At 45.3% G+C, this 27703-nt stretch overlaps 1 protein-coding gene across 1 annotated transcript in view; it reads right to left on the bottom strand.

Annotated features, from left to right (window-relative positions):
* Window positions 1-9564, bottom strand: part of LOC120916246 (tyrosine-protein kinase ZAP-70) — a 139733-nt gene extending 130169 nt beyond the window's left edge. Inside the window, exon 1 of the mRNA XM_040327119.1 lies at window positions 9503-9564. The gene's annotated coding sequence lies outside the window, so the exon portion shown is untranslated. The remainder of the gene's footprint in view (window positions 1-9502) is intronic.
* Between the last annotated feature and the right edge of the window lie 18139 nt (window positions 9565-27703).

Consider the following 27703-nt stretch of genomic DNA (forward strand, 5'->3'; position numbering starts at 1 on the left):
GGGATTCATAGAAGACTTGTAGCTAAAATGCCATACCCAGGCCCGAACTAGCCATAGGGCACCCTGGCATTTGCCTGGTGGGCCAGGGCTGCCGCACCACATGTCCTTGTAGGGCCCAAAGATGATCTGCTCTTGAGCTGGCACCGCTCACCCAGCCTCTCCCTAGCCTGCTGCAAATTAAGTTCACAGCATGGTCGTCGGGCCCAGGGCGGAAATGAGGTCAGATGACTTGTAAAATGAAGAGGGAGAAGCTGGAAGAGGTATCTGCTACGTGAGCTTTGTCTCTCAGCCTGTGAGGAGGCCCCATCTCCTGATCTCAGTATAGGTATCACAGACTGCTGCTGCCCCTGACTGACATGTGGAGGGAGCCAGAGAGAAAGTGAGTGCCAGTGATGATATTGTATATGTCCCATTCTTTGAATATTATAGGCATAGAGAAACTGAGTATTGTTGAGTACAGTTGAGTAAATAAGTATTGTTGAGTACTGTTGAGTAACTGAGTGTTGTTGAGCACTATTGAGTAACTGAGCATTGTTGAGTACCTGAGCATTGCTGAGTAACTGAGTTTTGTTAGTAACTGAGTATTGCTGAGTACTGTTGAGTAACTGAGAATTGGTGAGTATTGTTGAGTAACTGAGCATTGTTGAGTATTGTTGAGTAACTGAGCATTGTTAAGTAGAGTTGAGTAACTGTGTGTTATTGAGTATTGAGGAGTAACTGTGAACTGAAAAATTTGAGTCATGAAGCTAGTTATCAGTTAATGGGACAGAGCAAAAATCCAAATTTCCATTAAATTAGTGGGTATGATGCCCAGTGGGTGTGGAGATGCGACTCGGTGCACATCTTGTGGCATGCATGTGTTCCTTGATCATCCAATCAAGGGCGAATACTGTTGCACAAAGTGTAAGCACGTTGCTTCCCTTGAAGCCCAGGTCCTGAATCTAGGAAAGGAGCTGGCAACACTGAGAAAAATCTCCATACTAAAGGTGAGTTGGGAACGTAACTGTCGGGTGATGGCAGGGGCCAGCACAGAGGTGGGTGGAGACAAAGAGGTGCAGGCACCAGAGCAGAGCAGATGGGAAGGATAGAGGGAAAAGTGTCAGGGAGGCCGATCCTGGGCTAGAACATCCCAATAAGTACGCCCTGTTGCGTGATGTTGGAAAAACCAGTCAGGGACCAGCATTGCTTGAGCAGAGCGACACCCCTAGCTTCCAGGGGAAAAACTCCTCGAGTGAGGGAAGGAGCGAGGCTAAGGGTAAGGAAAGACACATTCTGGTGGGAGGACCCAGCTGTCATGGTACACTGTGGCATTAATGACAAAGTTAGAGAAAGATGGAGAGTCCTAAAAAAACGATTTCAGGCAATTAGGTGCTAAATTGAGTGGGACCTCCAAGGTAGTATTCTCAGAAATACTACCAATATCTCGAGCCACGCCAGAGGGGCAGCGGGAGATTTGGGTGGCTAAGAAGCTGCTGTAGAAAGGAGGGGTTCGGTTTCCTGGAGAACTGGGCTGACTTCTCAGTCTTGAATGGGAGGGGGGGCCTGCTCTGCTGGGAGAGAAGATGGCTGAAAAGTTAGAGGGGATTTTAAACTAGGTGATGGGGGAAGGGTCCAGATGTAGAGCTAGCCAGCATAGAACAAGGTTAAGCGGGTAATATTGTAGGCATTAGTGGTAGGATAACTAGAATACCAAAACCCAAGGTAAGTAATTTGACAAATCCAAATTGCAGCCTCATAACAACTAACAAGGAAAAAATATGCGACCAGACAAAATTACGAGGCTTGTACACCAATGCTAGTAGTCTGGGAGAACTGGAGCTGCTATTGTACAAGGAGATTTTGTGGGAATTTCAGAGATTTGGTTTGACAGCTCTCATGATTGGCTGGCAACCATTCAGGGGTATTTCCTATATCGCAGGGATAGAGAGGGTATAAAAGGGGGAGGGGTGTGCCTGTATATCAAAAATTATGTGCAAGTGAATGTGAGGGATGATATCACTAATGGAGCTAGAAAGGAGGTTGAATCCTTATGGGTAGAGCTTTAAAGGGAGGAAACTAAGGGGAAAGTAATACTGGGTGAATGCTATAGCCCCCTAACCCTAACAGTTTGGAATGGTGGCAAGGATGGGAAATGTCATTATAGTGTGGGATTTTAATTATCCAGATATAGACTGGGCAGAAGGAACCATGCATTCATCTAAAGCTCACAATTTCCTAAATGTCTTGCATGACAATTTCATGGGTCAGATGGTGAACGCACCAACAAAAGAAAAAGCATTAGTAGACCTACTTATTACTAACAATACAGACCTGATCGCAGATGTAGAAATATGGGGCAACTTAGGAAACAGCGACCACAGGTCAATTAGTTTCAGTATAAATCATGGAAATAGGAAACACAAAGGTAATACAAACTGCACTCTTTGCTAGATGATATTAAATGGGATAAAATTATAGGAACAAAAAACACAGAGGAAAAATGGTAGTGCTTTAAGAGTATATTAAATAAAGGTATTATCCAGTGCATTCCAACGGGAAATACGTTTAAAAGAGCTAAAACAAATCCTGGGTGGCTAAACTCCAACGTAAAGATGCATATAAAAGCAAAAGGAAAGGCTTTCAAAAAATACAAGGCTGAGGGGTCATTGTCAGCATTCCATCATTACAAATAATGCAATAACAAATGTAAGAGTGCAATCAGGGTGGCTACGACAGAACATGAAAGGAACATAGCAGAGGAGAGTAAAAAAAATAAAAATACTGGGCTAGATTCAGATAGATTAGCGGATCTTCAGATCCGCGTAATCTATCTGATTTACGATCCGAGAGGCTAGTGCAGTATTCAGAAAGCACTTACCTCCAAAATTGTGAGCCTTAGATGAATGCATGGTTCCTTATGCCCAGTCTATATCTGGATAATTAAAATCCCCCACTATAATGACATTTCCCATCCTTGCCACCATTCCAAACTGTTAGGGTTAGGGGGCTATAGCATTCACCCAGTATTACTTTCCCCTTAGTTTCCTCCCTTTAAAGCTCTACCCATTAACCAGTTAAGCCCCGGACCAATATGCAGCCTAAAGACCCAAGGTGTTTTTACAGTTCGGGACTGCCTCGCTTTAACAGACAATTGCGCGGTCGTGCGACGTGGCTCCCAAACAAAATTGGCGTCCTTTTTCCCCACACAAATAGAGCTTTCTTTTGGTGGTATTTGATCACATCTGCGGTTTTTAGTTTTTGCGCTATAAACAAAAATAGAGCGACAATTTTGAAAAAAATGCAATATTTTTTACTTTTTGCTGTAATAAATATCCCCCAAAAACATATATAAAAACATTTTTTTTCCTCAGTTTAGGCCGATACGTATTCTTCTACCTATTTTTAGTAAAAAAAATCGCAATAAGCGTTTATCGATTGGTTTGCGCAAAATTTATAGCGTTTACAAAATAGGGGATAGTTTTATTGCATTTTTATTAATTTTTTTTTTTTACTACTAATGGCGGCGATCAGCAATTTTTTTCGTGACTGCGACATTATGGCGGACACTTCGGACAATTTTGACACATTTTTGGGACCATTGTCATTTTCACAGCAAAAAATGCATTTAAATTGCATTCTTTATTGTGAAAATGACAGTTGCAGTTTGGGAGTTAACCACAGGTGGCGCTGTAGGAGTTAGGGTGCACCTAGTATGTGTTTACAACTGTAGGGGGGTGTGGCTGTAGGAATGACGTCATCGATCGTGTCTTCCCTATAAAGGGAATGACGCGATCGATGCGCCGCCACAGTGAAGCACGGGGAAGCCGTGTTTACATACGGCTCTCCCCGTTCTTCAGCTCCGGGGAGCGATCGCAACGGAGCGGCTATAAACAAATAGCCGCGCCGTGGTCCCGGATCGCTCCCCGAGCGGACCCGACCTCCGCATGTAGCGGGGGGGTCCCGATCGGACCCCCCACCCGCTAATAGGCAAGGACGTACATGTACGCCCATGTGCCTGTACGTGCCATATTGTGGACGTATATGTACATGCGGGGGTCGGGAACTGGTTAAAGCTCTACCCATTAGGATTCAACCTCCTTTCTAGCTCCATTAGTGATATCATCCCTCACATTCACTTGCACTTCATTTTTGATATACAGGCACACCCCTCCCCCTTTTTTACCCTCTCTATCCCTGCGATATAGGAAATACCCCTGAATGGTTGCCAGCCAATCATGAGAGCTGTCAAACCAAATCTCTGAAATTCCCACAAAATCTCCTTGTACAATAGCAGCTCCAGTTCTCCCAGACTACTAGCATTGGTGTACAAGCCTCGTAATTTTGTCTGGTCGCATACTTTTTCCTTGTTAGTTGTTATGAGGCTGCAATTTGGATTTGTCAAATTACTTACCTTGAGTTTTGGTATTCTAGCGCCGGCGGATCGTAACTCCCCCGGCGGAATTCAAATTCCACGGCTAGGGGGAGTGTACAATTTAAATCAGGTGCGTCCCCGCGCCGATTTAACTGCGCATGCGCCGCCGGCTAAATTTCCCAGTGCGCATGCTCCTAGCGACGTCATTGTTTTCGGCGGCAACGTAAATTACGGCCATCCGTATTCGCGACGGACTTACGCAAACGACGTAAAAAAAAAAGCGACGGGCGGGCGTTCGTTTCTGAATCTTCAGAAATCGGAATTTGCATATTTGTCGCGTAAAAAACCGAAGTGCCACCTAGCGGCCGGCGGGAGATTGCAGCCTAAGATCCGACGGTGTAAGTCACTTACACCTGTCGGATCTAAGGGAGATCTATGCGTAACTGATTCTTATGAATCAGTCGCATAGATCCGACCGTCGGATCTCAGAGATACGACGGTGTATCAGGAGATACGCCGTCGTATCTCTTTCTGAATCTCCCCCACTATAAGTATATAAATAGTAAGAAAGGGAGGCCAGAACACATTGGCCCCATAAAGGATGATTAAGGGAATTTGGTTACAAAAGACAGAGATGACAAATGGATCTGGGAGTCCTAGTAGATGATAGAATCAGCAATGGCATGCAAAAATGCCAAGTGACTGCAAGCAAAGCCAACAGAATATTGGCATGCATTAAAAAGGGACTTCACTCCAGAGATAGAACAATAATTCTCCCACTCTACAAGTCTCTGGTCTGGCAGCATTTTGATTATGCCATCCAGTTCTGGACACCAGTCCTCTGGAGGAATGTGCTGGAGCTGGAGAGAGTCCAGAGAAGGGCAACAAAGCTAATAAAGGAACTGGGTGACCCAAGTTTTGGGGAAAGACTACAAGCATTGAGCTTATTCTCTCTGGAGAGGAGATGCTTGAGAGGGGATATAATATCGATGTACAAATACTGTACTGGTGAAAGGGAATGTAAAAAGACACACGGCCATTCACTACAATTAGAAGATAAGTGGTTTAACCTTTAAACTGAGTAGAGGGTTCTTTACTGTCAGAGTGGTAATGATGTGAAATTCTCTTCCACAAGCAGTGGTATCAACAGGGAGCATTGATAATTTAAAAAAAATATTAGATGAGCACCTTTTAGACCACAACATACAGGGGTATACAATGTACTATTAACATAAACACACACTCTCTCTCACACACACTGGTTGAACTGGATGGATTTGTGTCTTTTTCCAACCTTACCAACTATGTAACAATGTAAGAAACCTAATTTTGCTTGCAAAGCCTTGTTTAGTTGATACTCTTGTCACAAGAGTCTTGTGTTATGTGATGAGCAAATGGGAGCCACATTGTGTGGCCTCCTGGCCCTTAAATATGACCACATATCTAGAGTGTACATACACAAGCACTGAATGACTCCAAATGTGTTTCCTACCTGCCCTGGCCAAACTCACTGCCGGCAGCACCTTCAGTGCTCAAGGTAAGAATTTTTCAGGTGGGGGGGAAGTGCTATGGATGGGGGGACCAGGGATGATAATGATGGCTCCATCCTCCCATCTACCTGGCTGCATTCCCTCATCATTTCTGTCCACCTGGCTTCATCCCCCTTTCCCTCTGTCTACCTGGCTCTGTCCTCCACTCCACCTGACTGTATCCACCCTCTTCTCCAGCTGGCTCCGTCCTCCCCTCCACCTGGCTGCATCCCCCCTCTTCTGTCCAACTGCATCTAGCACTTGTGCAACCAAGTGCCAGATGTTTTTGTTTTATTTAACCACGCCCCTTTAAGCCCCTTCCACCATTAATACAATTTGGCCACACCGACTGTTCTTCATGTGCGCCACATTGTTGATCTCCTTGGGGCAACCAAAGGTGTCCCAGGTCTTTTACAATCCCATAATGTACACTGGAAAAAAAATACAAAAGAACACGGAACATGATGCTGGCACTTAGTGGTAGCTGCCTATAAAAACCTAGTGGAGGAAGACAGAAAACAGAATCTCTTACGCAATGTGCATATCCAGATTCTGCATTCAACTTCCACATGAAGCAAGCTAAATATAACTAAAGGACATTGTAAAGACAGTAGTTGTTATTAATTGTAATTTGGTTAAAAAAAATGGGCTGCTCAGTCTAAAATTCACAGGTTTATTTGTTGTCCCAGTCTGGGCTTGGCCATTCCTCTGACCTAAAAAATGGCAGAAGGTGCTCTGGCCTGAAGAGTAAAAATCTGAAATATATAGACAGGTACAAGGATGAGTGCCTACAGGCAGCAGTGAAATATGGTAAATATTTCTTGCAGGTATGTTCATAGCTGCCATGGAGTTGGGAATTTGATCAGTATTAATACTGATAGTCTCCTCAGTGCTGAAGTGTACAGGCAGATGCTTATCCATCAAGGAGGCATCTGACCAGGCACAAATTAATTCTGCAGCAGGACAATAACCCAAAACATATAGCCATAAACTCATAAAGCTCTTTCTTCAGAAACAAGAACAGGGAGTCTTGAAAGAGGTGGTTTCTAAGATCTCTATCATCTGGTAAGAGGCCTGCATTTTTATTGGGAGGAGCACTTTGTTTGCACTGGAGGACTTCATTTCAGTATGGAGAACTGAGCGTTTTTCTGATGGAGCACTAAGCGCTTTTCTGACACACCTGGATTTGCACGGGTTTATTGATTATGGACTTTTTTGATTATTTGATTATTTATGTTGTACATTTTTGAAATTTGTCATGTATATAAGTCTTTGAGATGCATTTGTAGGAAATATTCCACTTTTTTTTTTTACTTAACACTCTGCACATGTTAAAAGCACTTTATTTAAAGGGATAGCAAACTATTTTTTCACATAGGTTGGAACAACCCCATGCTGATGCTGTTTTAAAGGCAAAGGGTGGACACCCCAAATATTGATTTGATTTTTTCCATTTATACACTTTGTAAGTTGTTAATTGATAAAGAGGAACACTTTTTTTTTTTTTGGGGGGGGAAAGCATACTTAGTTTGTTGTATTTTTTAAACTTACAGTATATATATACTGTGTGTATATATATATATATATATATATATATATATATATATATATATATATATACACACACACACACACGTCTTGCAAAGAGCTTCAGTATAAACAGATGTAATGGTTAGCTAACCAAAGATCACTGGATGTACCGGTATTTATTTTTTAACTGCACAGTTTGATGAAAAGTAGGTCATGCTGCTTAATAGGTTATGTAAAATATTCTGTGCATATATTAACATGTGCAAAAGGTGTATTTATATACCATATGGACCCTGATATACAAACCAATATATAACACATCCTGTAAAGGCACACTGACATTTCCTTGTGACAAAATGTTGTTTTTTATTCCTATCTCATTCACTTTGATTAATTTAGCATTTGTAGTACAAGGATTCAAAGTAAATTACATGTCACATTATTATACATGAGGATAGTCCAAAACAGGATGAAAACCACTTACATTTCCCCTTGTTTACTTGACAATTTTTACATTTTTGCTCACATGTCAAAATTAGCATTTTTGCTGGAAATTACTGTATACCCGCCAAAGAAACTCTGGAGAATAAAATTGTGGTATGAAATTCATTTTTTTTAATATACAAATATAAAATTAGTGCAAACAAACACAAAATGATACCCATTTTTTTTGGTAAAATATAACAGATGGGTTGGGTTGAGTAAATTCACACCAAACCTGTCAGGTATCAAAATTGCACATGCCCATGTAATCGCAAAAACTATTAAGCTAAAAATTCTCGATATAGGCAATACTTTAAAATCCTTTACAGACTATCAGTTTAGAGTTAACCATAAATGATGGCCCTAGAACTTCACTCACGTGCTTGCGACAATATCTCACGTGTGTCACAATTGATATTCACATACACATGCATGCCCTATGTTGCATTTTTAATATGGGATGACTTTAGGGTTGACAGGGTGCTTTATTTATTTATTTATATTTATATTTATTTTATATCATTATTTTTTTACACTTTTTATTACAAAGGGTCTAACAAGCTCTCTGAGTAATGGCATGGTCAAGTAACAAGCAATCTTTATGGGGACATTGGGTGTCTATTAGACACCCATTGTCTCCCCTACTTTCTAATGTAGATTTTCAAGCACAGATTTTGCTCAAATAGCTGGAAGTGATGTAATGCACATTGCTTCCAAGGTCATAAAGCCCCATAAACACTATTAGATTTTCTGCAGATTTTTGTCTTCGGATTTACCAAAACCATGTAGTGCAAGGCCTGCCTTAAGGTTTGACCTCATATTATATGGTTTTGGTAAATCTGAAGACAAAAATCTGCAGAAAATCGAACAGTGTGTATGAGGTCTTATTCACAGGAGGAATCAGGGAATAGATGTTCCCCAAATTCCTCCTGCTCTCACTGGGCAAGCTGTTTCCTGTGATCCCAGGCTCCACTTCAGATTCCAGTAGTGAGGAAATATTTGCACACTTTAAGAGCCAGATAAAAGTGACTGCCGCCCGGATCACTTTTATCAGAAACCCTTTTGGCAGCTTCTAAAGCCAGTACCGAGTTACAGTTGCAGCAGCAACTGTGAGCTTGATTTACCCACTTGTCTACCATGCTGTTTATAAATGTACCATGGTAGACAAGAGTTTAGGCAAGAAAAAGGTTTTCCAATGATTTCATTACTCTTCCTAAAAAACCACACTCATGATGTCATTAATACACCCTATCAGCAAAGATTTTTTTTATTAATAATATAATCATTAAAGAAATCATTATAGTAAAATACAGTGGTTTATTTATAGTATTTAACATTTAAATGTTAACAAGATTGTAACTAAATCATAATTAATGGTCTTTGCATATGCTATGTATACTATGGTTGAACATTTCTACTCTTCTGCCTCTAAAGAATAGCCACAACAGGATGCTTCTGGTTTTCTGGCCCTGGTCACAACTGACCATTCACCAAGATTTCCCTTCCCTGAAAACTTCTTCTTTTATCATCCTTACACTGATATTAAGAACAAAATATTGTAAAAGTAAAAAAAAAAGTAAATAAAAACAAATAGAAATAATCCAAATACCTGAATTTTGCAAGATAGTCCAAGGGTTGAAAAAGTCTTGCAGTCACAGACAGTATCTCCTTAGAACTGATTGGTAATAAATATGCCCTCATTTTAGACTTAAAAGTGGCAGGAAAGAGGGGGAAGAGAGGGAGTGGTTTCATGAGCCTCAAAGCCGAGAAAACTTAGCAGGCTTGATCACTTTTTAAGATACAGATATGCTAACACCTGCCTAAGTCACTGGGTAACACAGTATAAAGCGTGTGTCTGTACAACTAAAATGCCATATACAAAACTTTTAACCTTATTTTTTATCTTCTGTAAATATAACCATACATAGATAGAAAGTACTGTTTTTTTTCATTTGGTTAATAAGTTATTTTAATATATTATTTTGTGTGAAAATTGACAATGTAGCTGTTAGTCTATGATATTTCAGAAAAAACTCAGTAGGAGGGTCACTAGAAAAAATACAAATATAGCTATAATATTATGGTTAAAACAAAAGTTTACTTTAACTAGTAAAGAAAAAATATTTCCATAGTATTTCAAGAAGGGCCTTGTTTTTATATCCCCCCCCCCCCCTTGACTACCAAATTGCTAGTGATGAGCAAAATTGTGTTATGCTGTGATTGTACACAGCAGATGCTGACTTTTGATTTTCAAATGGCTATTTCAGATTTACCCAGCTTACCATTAACTAGGGCCCAAATGGACCCCTTACTAGTTCATTAACTTCCCTTCATCCAGTCTTGATCGCATTTTATTAACTGTTAGGCCCCGTACACACAGTCGGACAAAACTGATGAGAATGGACCGAGGTTAAGTTTCATCGGTCCAAACCGACCGTGTGTATAGCCCATCGGTCTGTTTTCCTTCGGTCCAAATTTTTAAAACATGCTTCAAAACCGAACCGATGGACCGCTGCCCGATCGGTCCAAACCGATGGTTAGTACAGAAAAGCATTGGTTCAAAACCCGCGCATGCTCAGAATCAAGTCGACACATGCTTGGAAACATTGAACTTTGTTTTATTCAGCACGTCGTATGTTTGACGTCACCGCATTCTGACCCGATCGGTTTTTGGAACGATGGTGTGTACACATATCAGGCCGTCAGGCCACTTCAGCGGTGAACCGATGAAAACGGTCCGTCGGACCATTCTCATCGGTTTGGAACGACTGTGTGTACAAGGCCTAAGAGATTTCAGTGAACATTGGTGGAGCAGGAGAGCCCACCCATGTCATGTATAACCACTTGAGGACCAACATATTCCCCCTTCCTGTCCATGCTATTTTTAAGTTTTCAGAGCTGCCTGTGATATGACAAGAAACCCATCACATTCTCTGAGCCCATGAAGAGCCAATACAGTAGAAGAACCCACAAAGCGTATATATTTTAGAAAGCAGACACCCCAAGTTATGGTGAGACTTTTAAAGATTTGTTTGCTAATATTGTTTGGAAAAGAAAAAAGAAAAAGAAAATGTATTTTTTAATACAACTACTTTATATTGTCAATATAATGAATAATCCCTTACACAAAGAGGGCCAGATCCACGTACCTCGGCGCATATGTAAGGCCGGCGTAGCGTATCTCAGATACACTACTCCGCCGTAACTTACAGCGTATTTTCCGTATCCACAAAGAATTTGCGCCGTAAGTTACGGCGACGTAGTGTAAATGTGTCGGCGTAAGGGCGCGGAATTCAAATGACTAAGATGTGGGCGTGTTTTATGTAAATTCTACTTGACCCCACGTAAATGACGTTTTTATTTTGAACGGCGCATGCGCCGTCCGTGGGAGTATCCCAGTGCGCATGCTCGAAATCACGTCGCAAATAGTCAATGCTTTTGACGTGAACGTAATTTACGCAAAGCCCTATTCGCGAACGTTTTACGCAAACGACATACACAAGGAAAAATTTGACGCTGGCCCGACGTCCATACTTAACATTGCGTACGCCTCATAGAGCAGGGGTAACGTAACGTTCCAGCTCATTTGCATACTCTACGCGGAAAACAACGGAAGCGCCACCTAGCGGCCAGCGTAAATATGCACCTAAGATCCGACGGCGTACTAAGACGTACGCCAGTCAAATCGAGCCCACATTCAGTTGTATCTTGTTTTGTGGATACAAAACAAAGATACGACGGGGCATCGTAGAAATTACGCGGCGTATCAATAGATACGCCGGCGTAATTTCTTTGTGGATCTGGGCCAGAATGTTTAGAATTTCTGGAATACAGAATTGTATTTTGTGCAACAGCTACTGTACATCAGTGTCAGTATTTAGTAGAGATATATTCTTCAACCAGTAGATGACAGGATTTATAATATCTGTTATAGTCTAAGGGCCAGATTCTCAGTGGAGATACGACGGTGTATCTCCAGATACGCCGTCGTATCTCTGCGTTGCGCCATCGTATCTATGCGCCAGATTCTTAGAATCAGTTACGCATAGATATCTGTTAGATCCGACAGGCGTAAGTCTCTTACGCCGTTGGATCATAACTGCATATTTACACTGGCCGCTAGGTAGCGCTTCCGTCGAATTCCGCGTTGAGTATGCAAATTAGCTAGATACGCGAATTCCCGAACGTATGCCCGGCCAACACAGTAAAGTTACGCCGTTTACGTTAGGCTTTTCCCGGCGTATAGTTACCCCTGCTATATGGTGGCGTAAGTGCGGCGTACCAATGTTAAGTATGGGCGTCGTTCCCGCATCAAGATTTGAAAAAGTTACGTCATTTGCGTAAGTCGTCCGTGAATGGGGCTAGACGTCATTTACGTTCACGTCAAAACCAATGACGTCCTTGCGGCGTACTTTGGAGCAATGCAAACTGGGAAATTCCACGAACGGCGCATGTGCCGTTCGGGAAAACCGTCAATCACGTCGGGTCACAGTACATTTACATAAAACACGCCCCCCTGATCCAAATTTGAATTAGGCGGGCTTACGCCGGCTGATTTACGCTACGCCGCCGCAACTTACGGAGCAAGTGCTTTGAGAATACAGCACTTGCCCGTCTAAGTTGCGGAGGCGTAACGTAAATCGGATACGTTACGCTGCCGCAAAGATACGCGGTTCTATGTGAATCTAGCCCTAAGTTTTTTCCTGAATAAAAGTTCCTGTTTCCTGTCTGCAGTTAGGCAGCAGCAAAGCCCATGTGGACTGTGCATTGTATTTTCTGTATGGCTATATACAGAATTTCTAACCAGAATTAAATCCCCAAACACATTCTGCTACTCCTTGCAAGTATGGGGATACCACATGGGAGACTTTTTTGCTTCCTAGTTGCATAGAGGGATGCAAAGTTCAAGGAACATCTTCAAGCTTTCAAGAGGCATAAATTATGCATCTGGTTTCCTGACTACCTATCACATTCTCTGAGGCCCTGGAGTGCCAATACAGTAGAAGAACCCACAAAAAGTCTATATTTTATAAAGCAGACTCCCCAAGGTATGGTGAGACTTTTAAAGATTTTGCTAATATTGTTTGGAAAATAGAGAAAGAAAAAGAAAATGTATTTTTTAATACAACTACTGTATATTGTCAATGTAGCGTCCCCCTACTTTCAGTACAGGCGCTACACTAAAATTAGTGGGGAATGGGAGGCTTAATCACTCCCATTCACGAATTATGGAAATTTAGGCTGCTGCCACCTCCAGAATCTGTCCTGTAGGTCAGTCTGCGTGCCAGGGGTGCATTGACACCCCTGGGTGGTAGTTCCAGTTGCTGCACCGTATGACAGGTATGCTCAAGCTGTCAGTGGGTGACATTGATTGAACTAACTGGGAGTATCTACTCAAACTGACTTTTCTAAATCCTAAATTGTTCAGCCTGTGGCAGAGGCCCTGTGGCAGAGGCCTGTATCCTCCCAGTGATTTTTGCAAGTGGCGCTCCGGTTGCCAGGCCTGAGATAACTGCCTGTCCGGGGGCACTTTACCCACCCTAATTGTGTGGCGACGAATTGATCTGCATCATTGCTGAGAGCAGGCTTGCTCTCTCCTAACATCCAAAGGCCTGATACTAAAGTTCCTCTATGCTCATCAGCCTTTTTCCTGTTGTGTGCCCTGTTGATGTTGGCCAGTTTGGGCCTTGGAATCAAGCTTTGAAACTGAATTTGTGTCTGGACACTGCTCTTTATTCACACTCACAGAAGTCACCCCTAGACCAAGTCAAGAAGGTAACCTAGAAAGCCGATCCTGAATCAAACAGTGGCTCCTGCGGGGGTAGCGCTACACGTGGGGGCTGTCACGATCGCTATCGTGCCAAACAGACAGCGAGGCGTGGTCACGCCCCAAGTGGCTCTGGGTGGGATTGAACCCAGGACTTCTTCTTCACTGCTCCAGATCTTTGCCACTGAGCCACTTCTCAAGTTCATATTCTGCTTGCTGTCCATCAAAGCCTGGTTCTGAACTATGTGCTGATTGCCTGTCTTTGAATCTCCCTGCAATCTGCACCTGTTTATCCTGGTCCAGCTGAGGCAGGTTTCCTAATCAACCAGGGTATAAAGCCCTGCCTCACTATGAGGCAGGTGTCAGTTCATTGTACTCTGCTTGTCCTGTCTGTGCCAACGGTTCCTGTGTTCCTGTGATTGACTTCATCTACAAGACTGACCCCGGCTTCTGACCCTTTGGCTTACGTACCCTGGATTGCTGCTGTCTCCTGCCCTCTGACCCCGGCTTGTACTTTTGGACTTTCCCTGTCTTCTCCATCCCTTGACCCACGGCTTGTGCTCCGGACTTGTCTTTGGTTCCTGTCTGCAACCCTGAACTTTCCGTCAGTAGTTACCTGACTCTCTCTGGAATCCTGGACCGCGGCTATATTTCGGCTATCCTTGGCAAATCCCTATCAAGCCCCCGTGCACAGACTCACAGCCCAGGTAGTGTCTTACCTTATTACTGTGGGCTGTGTGTATTTGTAAGGGTGAGCATACAAACCTGCAAAATGGACTCCACTCAAGGTAAGCCCTTACATAATGAACTGACCAATAACATGGAGTCCGCAGAGTTGTATAAAATGCTCACCTCCCTGGCTTTGCAAGTCTCCAGCCTGGGCCATACCATTTCTGAACTACAGCAAGAAGTTCTATTGCTTAAAGGGACAGTACGCCCAGCCCCGGAACCAGCATATCCTGAGCCATTTGTTGTGATGCCAGAGAGGTTTGACGGTAGCCGTGCATCCTTCTCATGCTTTAAGATGGATTGTGAGTTGCTGTTTACTCTTAAACCTAAGACCTATGCCACAGACTATGTTAAAGTTCGCGCTTCCATCAACCTGCTCACAGGGCAAATCAAATCATGGGCTCATCAGTTGTTGCAGGAAAAGAGTCCAGTCTTGGACAGCTGGGAAACTTTCATGTTTGCTCTGGACTCATACATTCCTGTCTCCAAGAGAACCAGTATTCCCAAGTCTGCTCTCGGTTCACGTGGCCTACGAGTATCCAGGGACAGGAATTCCCAGTACAGATATGACACCAAGCCAGCCCAGCATGTGCCAAGGTATGAAGCTCCAAAACCACATAGCCTTGACGCTCCTGTGGATGCACACACGCCTACCTTGGAGGATGAGGAACCCATGCAGATTGGGGCCATCCGGTCCAGCCTATCTAAGGTAGAAAGAGAGCGGAGGAGAGGCTATGGACTTTGTTTTTATTGTGGTGTTAGCGGGCACCTTATATCTCTCTGCCCAACTCGCCCACCTCGGCCAAGGGTTCTTCAGGTGGGTACTATTGGGAGTTGTTTCTCTACCCCAGAATCTTTGCCTGCTATGCAGCTTGAAGTTCCTTTGCCCCAGTCTGACATTCCGGCTCCAGTGTTTCCAGTGTCCCCAGTTCCTGTGTCTCCAGTGTCTCCAGTTCCTGTGTCCCCAGTTCCTGTATCTCCATTCGAAGTTCCTGTGTTTCCAGTCCCGGTGTCTCCAGTCCCTCTGTCTTCAGTTCCTGTGTCTCCAGTTAAAGTTCCTGTGTCTCCAGTTCCTGTGTCTCCAGTTCCTGTGTCTCCAGTTCCTGTGTCTCCAGTTCCTGTGTCTTCAGTTCCTGTGTCCCCAGTTCCAGTTCCTGTGTCCCCAGTTGAAGTTCCAGATCATGTCTCCCCAAGTGAAGTTCTTCCACCTGACTGCACATATGCCTCGAATGGTACTATGGTCCGTAAGCAGGATCTAGCAGTGTTTGAACAAGCTTTACAAGCAGTGAGTGCACCCCCTACCAGAACTTCAAAAGCAACGAAGTCCAAAAAGAAAAAGTCTTCGGACTCTGTCGTTGGTGCTTTGTTTCCCCATGGTTTGGACGAGAACTGTTTGTATGGCATGGATGCCTATGGCAACATATCTCTCCTGTCGGACGATGTGTTTGACTACTCTAGTGAAGAGGGTGGTTTGGACTTTACAGACTGTGTCTATGAGGAAGCTCCTTCCAACACCCGGAGGGCGTCTTTAAGGGGGGGGAACTGTCACGATCGCTATCGTGACAAACAGACAGCGAGGCGTGGTCACGCCCCAAGTGGCTCTGGGTGGGATTGAACCCAGGACTTCTTCTTCACTGCTCCAGATCTTTGCCACTGAGCCACTTCTCAAGTTCATATTCTGCTTGCTGTCCATCAAAGCCTGGTTCTGAACTATGTGCTGATTGCCTGTCTTTGAATCTCCCTGCAATCTGCACCTGTTTATCCTGGTCCAGCTGAGGCAGGTTTCCTAATCAACCAGGGTATAAAGCCCTGCCTCACTATGAGGCAGGTGTCAGTTCATTGTACTCTGCTTGTCCTGTCTGTGCCAACGGTTCCTGTGTTCCTGTGATTGACTTCATCTACAAGACTGACCCCGGCTTCTGACCCTTTGGCTTACGTACCCTGGATTGCTGCTGTCTCCTGCCCTCTGACCCCGGCTTGTACTTTTGGACTTTCCCTGTCTTCTCCATCCCTTGACCCACGGCTTGTGCTCCGGACTTGTCTTTGGTTCCTGTCTGCAACCCTGAACTTTCCGTCAGTAGTTACCTGACTCTCTCTGGAATCCTGGACCGCGGCTATATTTCGGCTATCCTTGGCAAATCCCTATCAAGCCCCCGTGCACAGACTCACAGCCCAGGTAGTGTCTTACCTTATTACTGTGGGCTGTGTGTATTTGTAAGGGTGAGCATACAAACCTGCAAAATGGACTCCACTCAAGGTAAGCCCTTACAGGGGCTCGTCCGGGATTATCGGCTGTTGCCATTGACAACCAAAGAAAGTGTGAGTGTGATCTACTAAGGAGATAAGAGTGTTTGCCCGTGTGTGAAAACTGTCCAGGGGTGAAGGAGTTAACCTTGCATCGCTGAGCCTGGGCTTGCGTGCAGTTCAGCACGCGCCAGCAACATGCCTGAGAAAGTTTTCCAAGTGGGAGGAGCCACCCTCCCCTGCGTGCAACGTGCACAGAGACTTTTCACGCCAAGCAGTGGTGCACCGCCCATCTACCAAGAAGGGAAGAGCCGTGTGAAAATGTCTACCTTCCTGCAAACTGAATTTGTGTCTGGACACTGCTCTTTATTCACACTCACAGAAGTCACCCCTAGACCAAGTCAAGAAGGTAACCTAGAAAGCCGATCCTGAATCAAACAGTGGCTCCTGCGGGGGTAGCGCTACACGTGGGGGCTCGTCCGGGATTATCGGCTGTTGCCATTGACAACCAAAGAAAGTGTGAGTGTGATTTACTAAGGAGCGAAGAGTGTTCGCCCGTGTGTGAAAACTGTCCAGGGGTGAAGGAGTTAACCTTGCATCGCTGAGCCTGGGCTTGCGTGCAGTTCAGCACGCGCCAGCAACATGCCTGAGAAAGTTTTCCAAGTGGGAGGAGCCACCCTCCCCTGCGTGCAACGTGCACAGAGACTTTTCACGCCAAGCAGTGGTGCACCGCCCATCTACCAAGAAGGGAAGAGCTGTGTGAAAATGTCTACCTTCCTGCAACCGGGGGGTGCTGCCCCGCAACAAAGGTCACCTACCCCATCAACCGGGACTTTCAATATATTTGCGCCATCAGGGGTACTGGTGACCGATACGGGTGTTCGTTTGTCTGCTCAAGGACAGTTTGTTCTCCTATCTAGCAGAGGAACGGATATGCTGGGCCTGGCCTGCCCTCGCTGCGGGGACCTGTCAGTGAAAATGCAGCCCTTTGCCAGGTGTCAGCGATGCGGGACTTACTTGTTTGTGGCCATTTCACCCACACAGTCCCCCAAGGAGTACCGGGTGAATGTCGTTACGGCCGCCCTCACGGCAGAGGAGGAGCAAACCTGGCCGAGGTCCTTTCCATCGGTAGTGATCGTGGAACCGAAAGTTCGGGACTCGGGTGTGATCTCAGTGTCGTCCACCCTAACTTTACCCTCGGCTACCTCGGCACCTACTTCATTGGAGGTAAGCCTGGGAGAAAGCCCAGACTTAGAAAGTGTTCTGTCTAGTGTGACAAGTACATCGGATGTGACAAGCACCCAGGGAGATACCCCCTCGGAGACGTCCGAAATTCCTTAGCGGTCTCCGAGTGGCACAAGCCCGCCCAAGAGGGGCCTACTGCAGCCTCCCACAGCCATGGTCGAGGCCTACGTGTTGAATGTCTCCCAGCAGAACAGCCAGAAAGTTCTCTGGTTGTCAAGCCCTTAGATTCCTTATCGCCGGAAGAATGGCGTTTAACGAACTTTAGTTCAATACCGGAAGAATCTAGGATTGTTGACGGAAATCTCTCTGATCGCCTTCTCTAGTCCTGTCTCCCGCGGTCGCGGGACCTTGAGGCGCCTCACGTTTCCGAGGATACCCAGTAAGGAAAGACCCACTCCGGCCGGAGTGAATCCGGCGAAGTCCGCCAGCCATCTGAAGACGCTCTGAAAATTAACTCGGGGGTCGGTGAGTTAAGCCCTGTGTCCGTTACCATGTTTGCCGCCCCACTGCCCCGCGCCACTCCTGCTTTGAAGAGAGCACCAGACGCTTTGGTATTGCCGGGATGTGGTGATTCACACACCTTGCCCAGGCTGGCTTACCTACAGTGTGTGGTGGATCAGAAGGTCGCCGCTGAGTACGGGTATGAATACCCATATGTGCCACCCTCTCTCCTTTGCCGAATTGATCAGGAGCGAGAGTTTTGGTACCAAGATGCCATTTGGGTGCATTTGAAAGTCCCCCGCATCTTAGGGGAGGCTAATTCATAAGGTTCAAATATTGTTACCGTGATTGGAGCCGGGCCGACACATCTACCGGGACCGGCTTGTGTTAAAGAGTCCCGGGAGAGAAGACCAGGTCTTCACTGTGAAATCTACCACGCCTGAGGGGAATGTTATTTGGTTACCTGACCCCCCGTTCTATAAGTAGAAAGCATGCGGACATTGCGTGACCTATTAGTTCTACGAGAACATTGGACAAGAACTCTGTTCCCACTCTCCTGGATGGTCCCAGTTCCCCTATTCCCCCTACTCCTCCAAAACCACATAGACTTCTTTTGTGCAGAACTCTCTGGGGGGTGGGTTCAGTCAGTTAGAGTGGAGGTCTGTGAACGTTGGAGGTACAGCATTGGAAGATCTGGTTGGAAAAGAAGGGCTATTCTTTTATTTTTTTCTCTTCCTCTTTCCTCCTTTTAATTAAGTGAACTGTTGCAGTACCAGCGCACTAACCATTAGGGGCAGTGCTCGGCACTGTTACTTTAAGAAACAATGCCATTACTGATGTGTGGATTAAAAAATGTTTTCTTTTTTTTTTTCTCTCTCTCTCTCCCTCTGAATAAAATGCCTTTTACCAGTACTTGCAGGTTTATGTTATTTGGAGAGGGTTTCACGTTCAGGTTCGAGCGTGCAGTCCTGAACCTAGACAATTATGATCCTAGTAACATGTTAGGATGCATGTCTTACATTGTTTTTTTTGTGTGTATCACATGTTTTTCTTTATACATACAGGTTTTTTTCTTTTGGACCCACCTGTTGTCCACTGCGGAGAATGGGCATTCTGATGACAGGGTTGTGTATGTGTGTATGTCATGAACATTGAAATGTAATGCCGTTTTACAAATGTGTTCTTCTCTTCTTTCTTTACTTTCCTGTTGTTCAGTATCAGACCCGCATTCAGGTGGGAGGAGAATTGATCTGCATCATTGCTGAGAGCAGGCTTGCTCTCACCTAACATCCAAAGGCCTGATACTAAAGTTCCTCTACGCTCATCAGCCTTTTTCCTGTCGTGTGCCCTGTTGATGTTGGCCAGTTTGGGCCTTGGAATAAAGCTTTGAAACTGAATTTGTGATTTTCTGGACACGGCTCTTTATTCACACTCACAGAAGTCACCCCTAGACCAAGTCAAGAATGTAACTTAGAAAGTCGATCCTGAATCAAACAGCGGCTCCTGCGGGGGTAGCGCTACATCAATATAATAAAAAAAAAATCCCTTACACACAGAATGTTTAGAATTTTTGGAATACAGAATTTGTATTTTGTGCAAAAACTGAATTTCTAACAAGAATTAAACCCCCAAAAACATTCTGCTACTCCTTGCAAGTATGAGGATACCACATGGGAGTCTTTTTTGCTGCCTTGTTGCAATAGAGGGGTGCAAAGTCCAAGGAACACCTTCAGGCTTTCAAGGGGCAGTATTTACACATCACTACAATAATTTTGGAGGCCCTGAAGTGCCATGACACTAAAAACAATCAGAAATTTTACACAATTTGGAAATCATATATCCCACGGTATTTGCCAAGAGGTATAGTGAGTCTTTTAAAGATTTCATTTTTTACCACAGGTTTTTGGAAAATGCCGAAAACATAGAAATGTATTTTTTCCCACGAATTATAATTTGACATTAATAAGATTTTAGTTTTTTAACACACAGCAAGGGCATAGTTAGAATTTCATCACAAAACAAACTCCCCAGTATGGGTATAACATATGGGTGAGACTGTTTTTGCAGCCTAGAGGAGCAAATACAGACAAATGGCAGATAGTCAGGATTGTCAGAAACATCTGCATCATACCTTCTATAATACCGTAACAAGGTATAGTGGTGACGGAAGCAGTCCTTGATGCAAATGACAGGTTGTAAAGGACAGTAGGCACAATAGTAACATGCATCATGCCTTATTCCACATTTGGTGCATACACAGCATCTTTTTTGGGGTCTTCAGAATGCTGACTACATCAGATCAAAGGTTTTCAGGTGCAGGGCCTTTCTGGTATTATTTTATCGTATCTTATTATGGTATCTTATATTAGGAAAGAGTCAGGTTTAGCAAGTTATGGCTGTTAAAATGTTTTATTAATTTATTTCCTATTTTAGGAAGGAGCCAGGTCAGACATTTAAAATTACATATGAAATTGTATATGGCCAATTGAAATTAATAGATGACACTTTTTGTAAACGAATCTTCAGGTTGTCAGCTAGGACATCATCATCTGAAATCTAAACTGCCCGTATGCAAATTGTACTTATGAATGCAGACCAGCATGTCCTTGAATTTGCACTGGTATTTGGGTAAATAGAAGAAAGAACATAAACATCCTATTTATCTTTCCAATTTAATAAAAAAAAAATCCTCATTATGCAAACTTGCTGACTTCCATCTTTTCTGCTTTGTGTTGACAAATCTTTGAAGAAAGCCTTTGCTATTTGGCCATATTGTACAACAAACTATGGTTTGCTTGAGAAAAAAGGCGTTTAAAAAGTGGCACACAGAAAAAAAGTTGTCCAAAAAGAGGTAGTATCTCAGATGGAAAAGGGTGTAGATATTTGGCAGTACACCATGAATCTTCAGATTGAGTCCAAAACACTTTTTAATGAAGAATGACCACTAGGGATGAGCTTCGTGTTCAAGTCGAACTCATGTTCGACTCGAACATCGTATGTTCGCTCATCGTCTAATTACGAACGTTATGGGCTGTTCGCGCCAAATTCAAGTGGCGTGTCACGGACCATAATTCACTGCGGCATCGCAGTGCATTGCTGGCTGATGATTGGCCAAGCATGCACTATGACCCGCATGCTTTGGCCAATCACAGCGCGCAAAAAATGGAGAGCCTAATGTATGTGTTGTACTAATGGATGCCAATCAGTGATGCCCATTGTGGGGACTGATTGGCATCCATTGTGGGCACTGATTGGCATCCATTTGTGATTGTCATCCCTGGTGGTCTAGGTTGGTATACCTGTGGTGGGCATCCCTAGTGGTCTAGTGGCATCCCTGGTGGTCCAGTGTTGGCAATGGCATCCTTGGGGGGGGGGGCTGTGCTGATAATCGACCAGCACAAACCCCCTCTGTCAGAGGAGCAGCCAATCGGCTCTCGTCTACTCGCTTCTGATTGGACACGGCTGATCTCCGTCGGAGACTCTTTACTTAGATCGGTGTTGCGGGGTGTCAGACTGACACCCTGCAACAACGATCACCGCGATGCGTGCCCCCTGGGGGTGCGCAGCGGCTCAATATCCTGAGGACATCATATGACGTCCACTCAGGATATTGAAACCACTTTGCCTGACGTCTTTATGCATAAGGCGGGTGGCAAGTGGTTAATACCACAGGCAGGGATCTGCAAGTATTTTCAATTGGTGTACTGTGTCCTCTGCACAGTGTGCACCTAAATCTACGTCAATACATTTGCTGGTGTTCTCATATTAATACCACATGCAGGGATCTGCAAGTATTTTCACTTGGTGTACTGTGTCCTCTGCACAGTGTGCACCTAAAGCCACATGAATACAATTGCTGTTGTTGTCATATTGATACCACAGGCAGTGACTGATCAGCAAGTATTTTCACTTGTTGTACTGTGTCCTCTGTACAGTGTGCACCTAAAGCTACATCAATACTTTTGCTGGTGTTCTCATATTAATACCACAGGCAGGGATCTGCAAGTATTTTCACTTGGTGTACTGTGTCCTCAGCACAGTGTGCACCTAAAGCTACATCAATACATGGTGTTCTCATATTATTACCACAGGCAGTGACTGATCAGCAAGTATTGTCAGTATTTGTGCAGCTACAACAAGGAGAGACAGAGAGTCACAAGCCGATAAAGAGGGCAAGCAGGCTCTGCGTCTAGAAGCAACAGTGCTGCTGGTAGTGGACATGGTGCATCCTCATCAGCACGTGCCGGTGGCACACGCTCGTCCTTTTTTTCGGCAGCTGGCCGTGTTGAGTCACAACATGTTGAACACTTGGTAGAGTGGATGACCAAGCCATTCTCATCCTCCTCATCCTCTCTCACCCAGGCTCAGGGTACTTTGTCTGGCAAAGCAGCTACCAACGCGGCCTCTTCGCTCTGCTCAATGGCATCAGTCACTCCTTCACTAGCCCCACCATGTCCTCCTGAGGAGTCCCCCGAACGGTTTGACCACAGTGTTGGGTACATGCTGCAGGAGGATGCACAGCTCTTTGAAGGCTCAGATGATGGTAAACAGCTAGAGGAAGGCAGTAACGTGAGCCCAGAGAGAGGGGGTGTCCAAGAAGGACAGCAATCTGGCAGTCATGTTCCCCCAGCTGCAGCATACTGCCAGGTTTTCTACAGTGATGAGGAGGAAGGGGATGATGAGGTCACTGACTCCAAATGTTTGGAGAAGGAGGAGGAGGCATATCTCCAACAAGGCCAGCTTAAGGGCAGCACACCGACTGCATCACAACGCAGAGCTACGCATGTGCAGGGCGCTGCTGTCTCTCAGCGTTATTCCAAAAGTTCTTTGGTGTGGGCCTTTTTTGAGACAAGTGCATCAGATCGCACTGCTGCTGTTGCAAGCGTATCTTGCGTGGCCAAAACATCACCCGCTTGACCATATGCTTGACCAGACATATGTCGACCTGCCATGCAGTTCATTGGCAAGCGTACCTCAAAGACCCACACCAAAGAACAAAGCAGACCTCTCCTTGCTCCTCATATGCTGGGATCTCCAACCCCACTATACCTTCAGTCCTCTCTGAAGCCTGCACTGATAGGACTGAAGGTGTAGAGTTAGGTGTGTCACAGCCAAGTACTTGCGGGCAATCTACTATCGGTACACCGACGTCAGATTGTACCAGGCAAATTTCCCTGCCCCAGCTGCTGCAGCGCCAAAATAAGTTTTCTCCCAGCCATCCACATGCCCAGCGGTTAAATTCTAGCTTAGCTAAATTGCTAGCACTTCAACTGCTGCCTTTTCAGTTGGTAGATTCTGCCCCCTTCCGGCTCTCTACCGGCATGTGGAAGGCAATGTCCATGCCTCGCTGGACAGGGCGGTCAGTGGTAAGGTGCATATTACCACTGACTCATGGTCCAGCAGGCATGGACAGGGACGTTACCTATCTTTCACGGTGCATTGGGTGACTCTGCTGGCAGCTGGGAAGGATGCAGGACAAGGTACAGTAGTATTGGAGGTTGTTCCGCCACCACCCTTCCAAAATGTTACTACTCTCTCCTCCACCCTCTTCTCTTCTTCCTCTGTGGCCTCTTCCTGTGCTGATTTGTCCTCGGAACCAGTGGTGCTCCGTAGGCGTTCAAGGGGCTACGCAGGTACGCAGGCAAATAGATGCCATGCGGTGCTTGAGCTGGTGTGCTTGGGGGACAGGAGCCACACTGGGGCAGAGGTTCTGTCAGCTCTGCAGGGGCAGGCTCAGAGGTGGTTGATGACATGCCAGCTTAAGCCAGGAATGCTGGTTTGCGACAATGGCACCAACCTCCTCTCCGCCCTGCGACAGGGACAACTCACTCATGTGCCCTGTTTTGCTCATGTCCTTAACTTGGTGGTGCAGCGGTTCTTGGGCAGGTACCTGGGCTTACAGGATGTCCTAAAGCAGGCCAGGAAACTCTGTGTGCATTTCCGACGGTCATATAATGCCAGTGCTTGGCTGGCAGACCTCCAAGAGGAATACAACCTGCCCAAGAACCGCCTGCACTGTCCTGTCACCATTTGAGGAGGCCACGAGGATGGTGAGCAGTGACAGTGCATGCATCAGTGACACTGGTTCTCTTATCCACCTGTTGGAGCACACGCTGCGTGGAATAATGGACAGGGCCCTTGAGGCAGAACAGAGGGAGGAAGAAGAGGACTTCCTTACCTCTCAAGGCCCCCTTTATCCAGACAGTGTTCCTGCTTGCCCACCTATCACACAGGAAGAGGATGAGGAGGAGGAGGATTGTGTCACCATGGAGGTGGAGCCTAGCACTCAGCATCAGCAGCAGGCTTCAAGGGATCAATTACAGTCCCAAGAAACCCATGGACTTGTACGTGGCTGGGACGAGGTGGCTGCAGATCATGTCGTCCTCAGTGACCCAGAGGACTCCGCACCGAATGCCTCAGCAAACCTATGCTGTATGGACTCCCTGATCCTGCAAAGCCTTCGGAAGGATGCTTGTATTTGTGCTATCAAGGAGAGGGATCATTACTGGCTTGCAACCCTCCTTGATCCACGTTACAAGGGTAAGGTTGCAGACCTTATCTTGCCAGCGCAGAGGGAGCAGAAGATGAAACATCTTCCGGAGGCCTTGCAGAAAGGTGTGTGCAACGCGTTCCCAGAGACTGGGAGGTTACAAAATCCTGGTCTTGGACAACGTGTTGCTGAGGCTTCCGTCAGTCACAGAAGGAGCTGTGGAGAAGGTGGCCGTCTGACCGATATGTTCAGACAATTTTTTAGTCCGCAGCCCCAAGGTATGACCGGTTCCAGCGACCATCGCCAGCATCTGTTTTACATGGTGGGGGAATACCTAGGGGCAAGATGAGACTTGGACACCTTTCCCACCGAAAATCCTCTGGCTTACTGGGTCTTGAGGATAGATCACTGGCCAGAGCTGGCACAGTATGATGTGTGGGTGAAATGGCCAAACATGGACAGCCTGTTCGGTTGTCCAGTGTTGCCTCCATGGTACAGGAAATGCTTGACTAGGGTGTAAAAGATGATTTTGTCCCTCTGACTGCTAGACCAAAACATCCCCTTTTACCATACCCAAGTAACACACAAGACACCAAAACTGGAGTTAAATGGCCAGAGCAGCCTTTTATTAAAAAAATAATGTACAAATAACATATAAAAAAAACATACAAACAACAGTCGGTACAGTCTGAAAATTTGAAGCCCCAAGGTCCTTGTAGGCACCACTACTTCAAGTACCTGCTAAACCAAACTTAGGCCTCCAGCCGCAAAATACTGACTCTGAGACAACACCACTACTAGCAGGTACAACCTAAACAAACTACAGGGAGCCATACCCAAGACGTGTCCCTACCAATGTACATTTATCAAATAAAGCAAATACAAGGACCTTGTACCCCACCAGCTGCCACTACAGGCCACCAAAAGAACCGACCCAAAAAGCAAAAAATTCCCAAGAACTTAACCACAAAAAAGGGGAGGGTGGGAAGTTTTTCCGATGTAGTATCTCTATTCTGAGTGAAGACCTCATCCGGATCCTCCTTCTTTTCTTTACTTCGGGCCTTGCTTTACTGACGAAATCCAAGCTGAAAAAAAGTATACTGGTTACTCTTGAATACATTTTTATGCAAGAAATTAAGTGAAGGGATAATTTTTATAGTCATAAATACCATTTAGCAGATTTGAAAATCTGGCTCGTATATCAATTGACTGGGCTGTAATGGAATATTTTAAAACAAGTACTTTCTGCATCCAAAATTGAGTTTGCATTCTCAGGTTGGTTCTTGTTTTATGCTACTGAAATCCAGACATGTAAGTAAAGGGCTCGTGCACATAGGTGAATGCATTTATGCTCCAAATATGCTAGATATTTTCTGCCAGATCTTGGCATTAAAAAGATGCCTCTAATGCTGTGCATGTGAATATGCGTTTATGCACATATGTGCATGCATTTAAGCACGTATGGTGTAAGGGGTACCACCAGGGACCCGGACCTCTTCACTTCAACAAGGGGGCCGGCTGGCTGGCTGGCAGCTTTACATATCAAAATGTATGCAAAGAGCTGAAGGCAGTTTAGTTATGCTACTGCTCCTGGTTCCGGTGGCTCCCAGGGGGTCTGAATGATTCATATTGGGCCCATTAGTTCATTCACAAGGGTCCAGGACCAGAAGCATAGAAGGACTTTTTTTGTAAATCGGCACGCAGGGTAGATTTATACCAGTTGCCAGCATCGCATTTTCAGATAAAATTATAGTTCTGGTTCACAATCCCTGTTGGCGGAGTTATATTACGCACGGCTGCTTATTCACTGCCTGCCTCCTTTAGCAAAGAAATGTTGAGGGAAGGGTGGGCTCGGGCTGAGAGGGAAGAAGCTGCAGGTTGGAAGGTGGTACGTGGCGGACATCACATCATCAGCGCAGCGGGCAGAGACCGCTGAAAGTGTAAAGTGAACACATAGGCACAGGAGCACTTTGATCAAGTCTGCAGAGAATTTTCAGAAAAGGTACAGTCAGTAAAAGTGTGTGCAATGCTCTGGATGTTTTCCATGATGAATTAGTCCTCTTTCACATGAGCAGTCCGAACAGATCCTCCCATTATGCTCTTTGGAGTGGCGGGTGTAAGCATACTTTTGTCCATGTACACCCGCTTATAGCCAATACAATCTGCTAAAAACAGACAGATGGGGATCTACTCTCAATCTGGGTGGACTGGATGGCAGTCGGGTGTAAATGAACAGGTGGTCTGTTAACATCCATCCACCCATAGAGGAGAAAGAGCTGTGTCTGCGTCTGCTCTGCATAAGCGCAGCAGACACAGACATGTCATCCACCTGCTCAGCGGGGGATAAGCCGACAAATCCCCCACTGAGCAAGCTGACAGCTAAGGCCCCTTTAATGCGATAAGTTTTATTGGGTCCACACCTGATCGGACCCTCTATTCTCCTCTATTGAGCAGTGGATGTAAACAGGCCTGTGTCTGTGTAGTGGTACCCCCGTAGGGGCTGCTGTTAGTTGTTTTCTGTCTCTAATCCTGCACAGCCAGACGCACAATCTTCAGACACTCAGAAGTCAAGAAGCAGTACTTGTTTTCATGTTTTATTGAGGAGAATTAAACTTGGGTGGGGTAAGGGTTGCCCAATTGATTGAAGAAATAAATAATTGGGACTTCAACTATATAAACTCCTTGTATATACACCTCCTCACTTTCAGCTCCAGCACATCGCTTGGCTATTCTTCCTCACTTCCAGGACCAGCTTGCACTCTCCACTCCACTGGCTCTGCACTCATCTCAGACTGCACTCTCCCAGTCCTCTCAGGCATGCTTCCCCAGTCCTTCTGAATGTGTGAACACTCCCCAGCCTTCTTGGTTGCCCCTGTGGAACCCCTGGAGACTTG

The sequence above is a fragment of the Rana temporaria genome, chromosome 1 (assembly GCF_905171775.1).
Source record: "Rana temporaria chromosome 1, aRanTem1.1, whole genome shotgun sequence".
In the NCBI taxonomy this organism is placed as follows: Eukaryota; Metazoa; Chordata; class Amphibia; order Anura; family Ranidae; genus Rana; species Rana temporaria.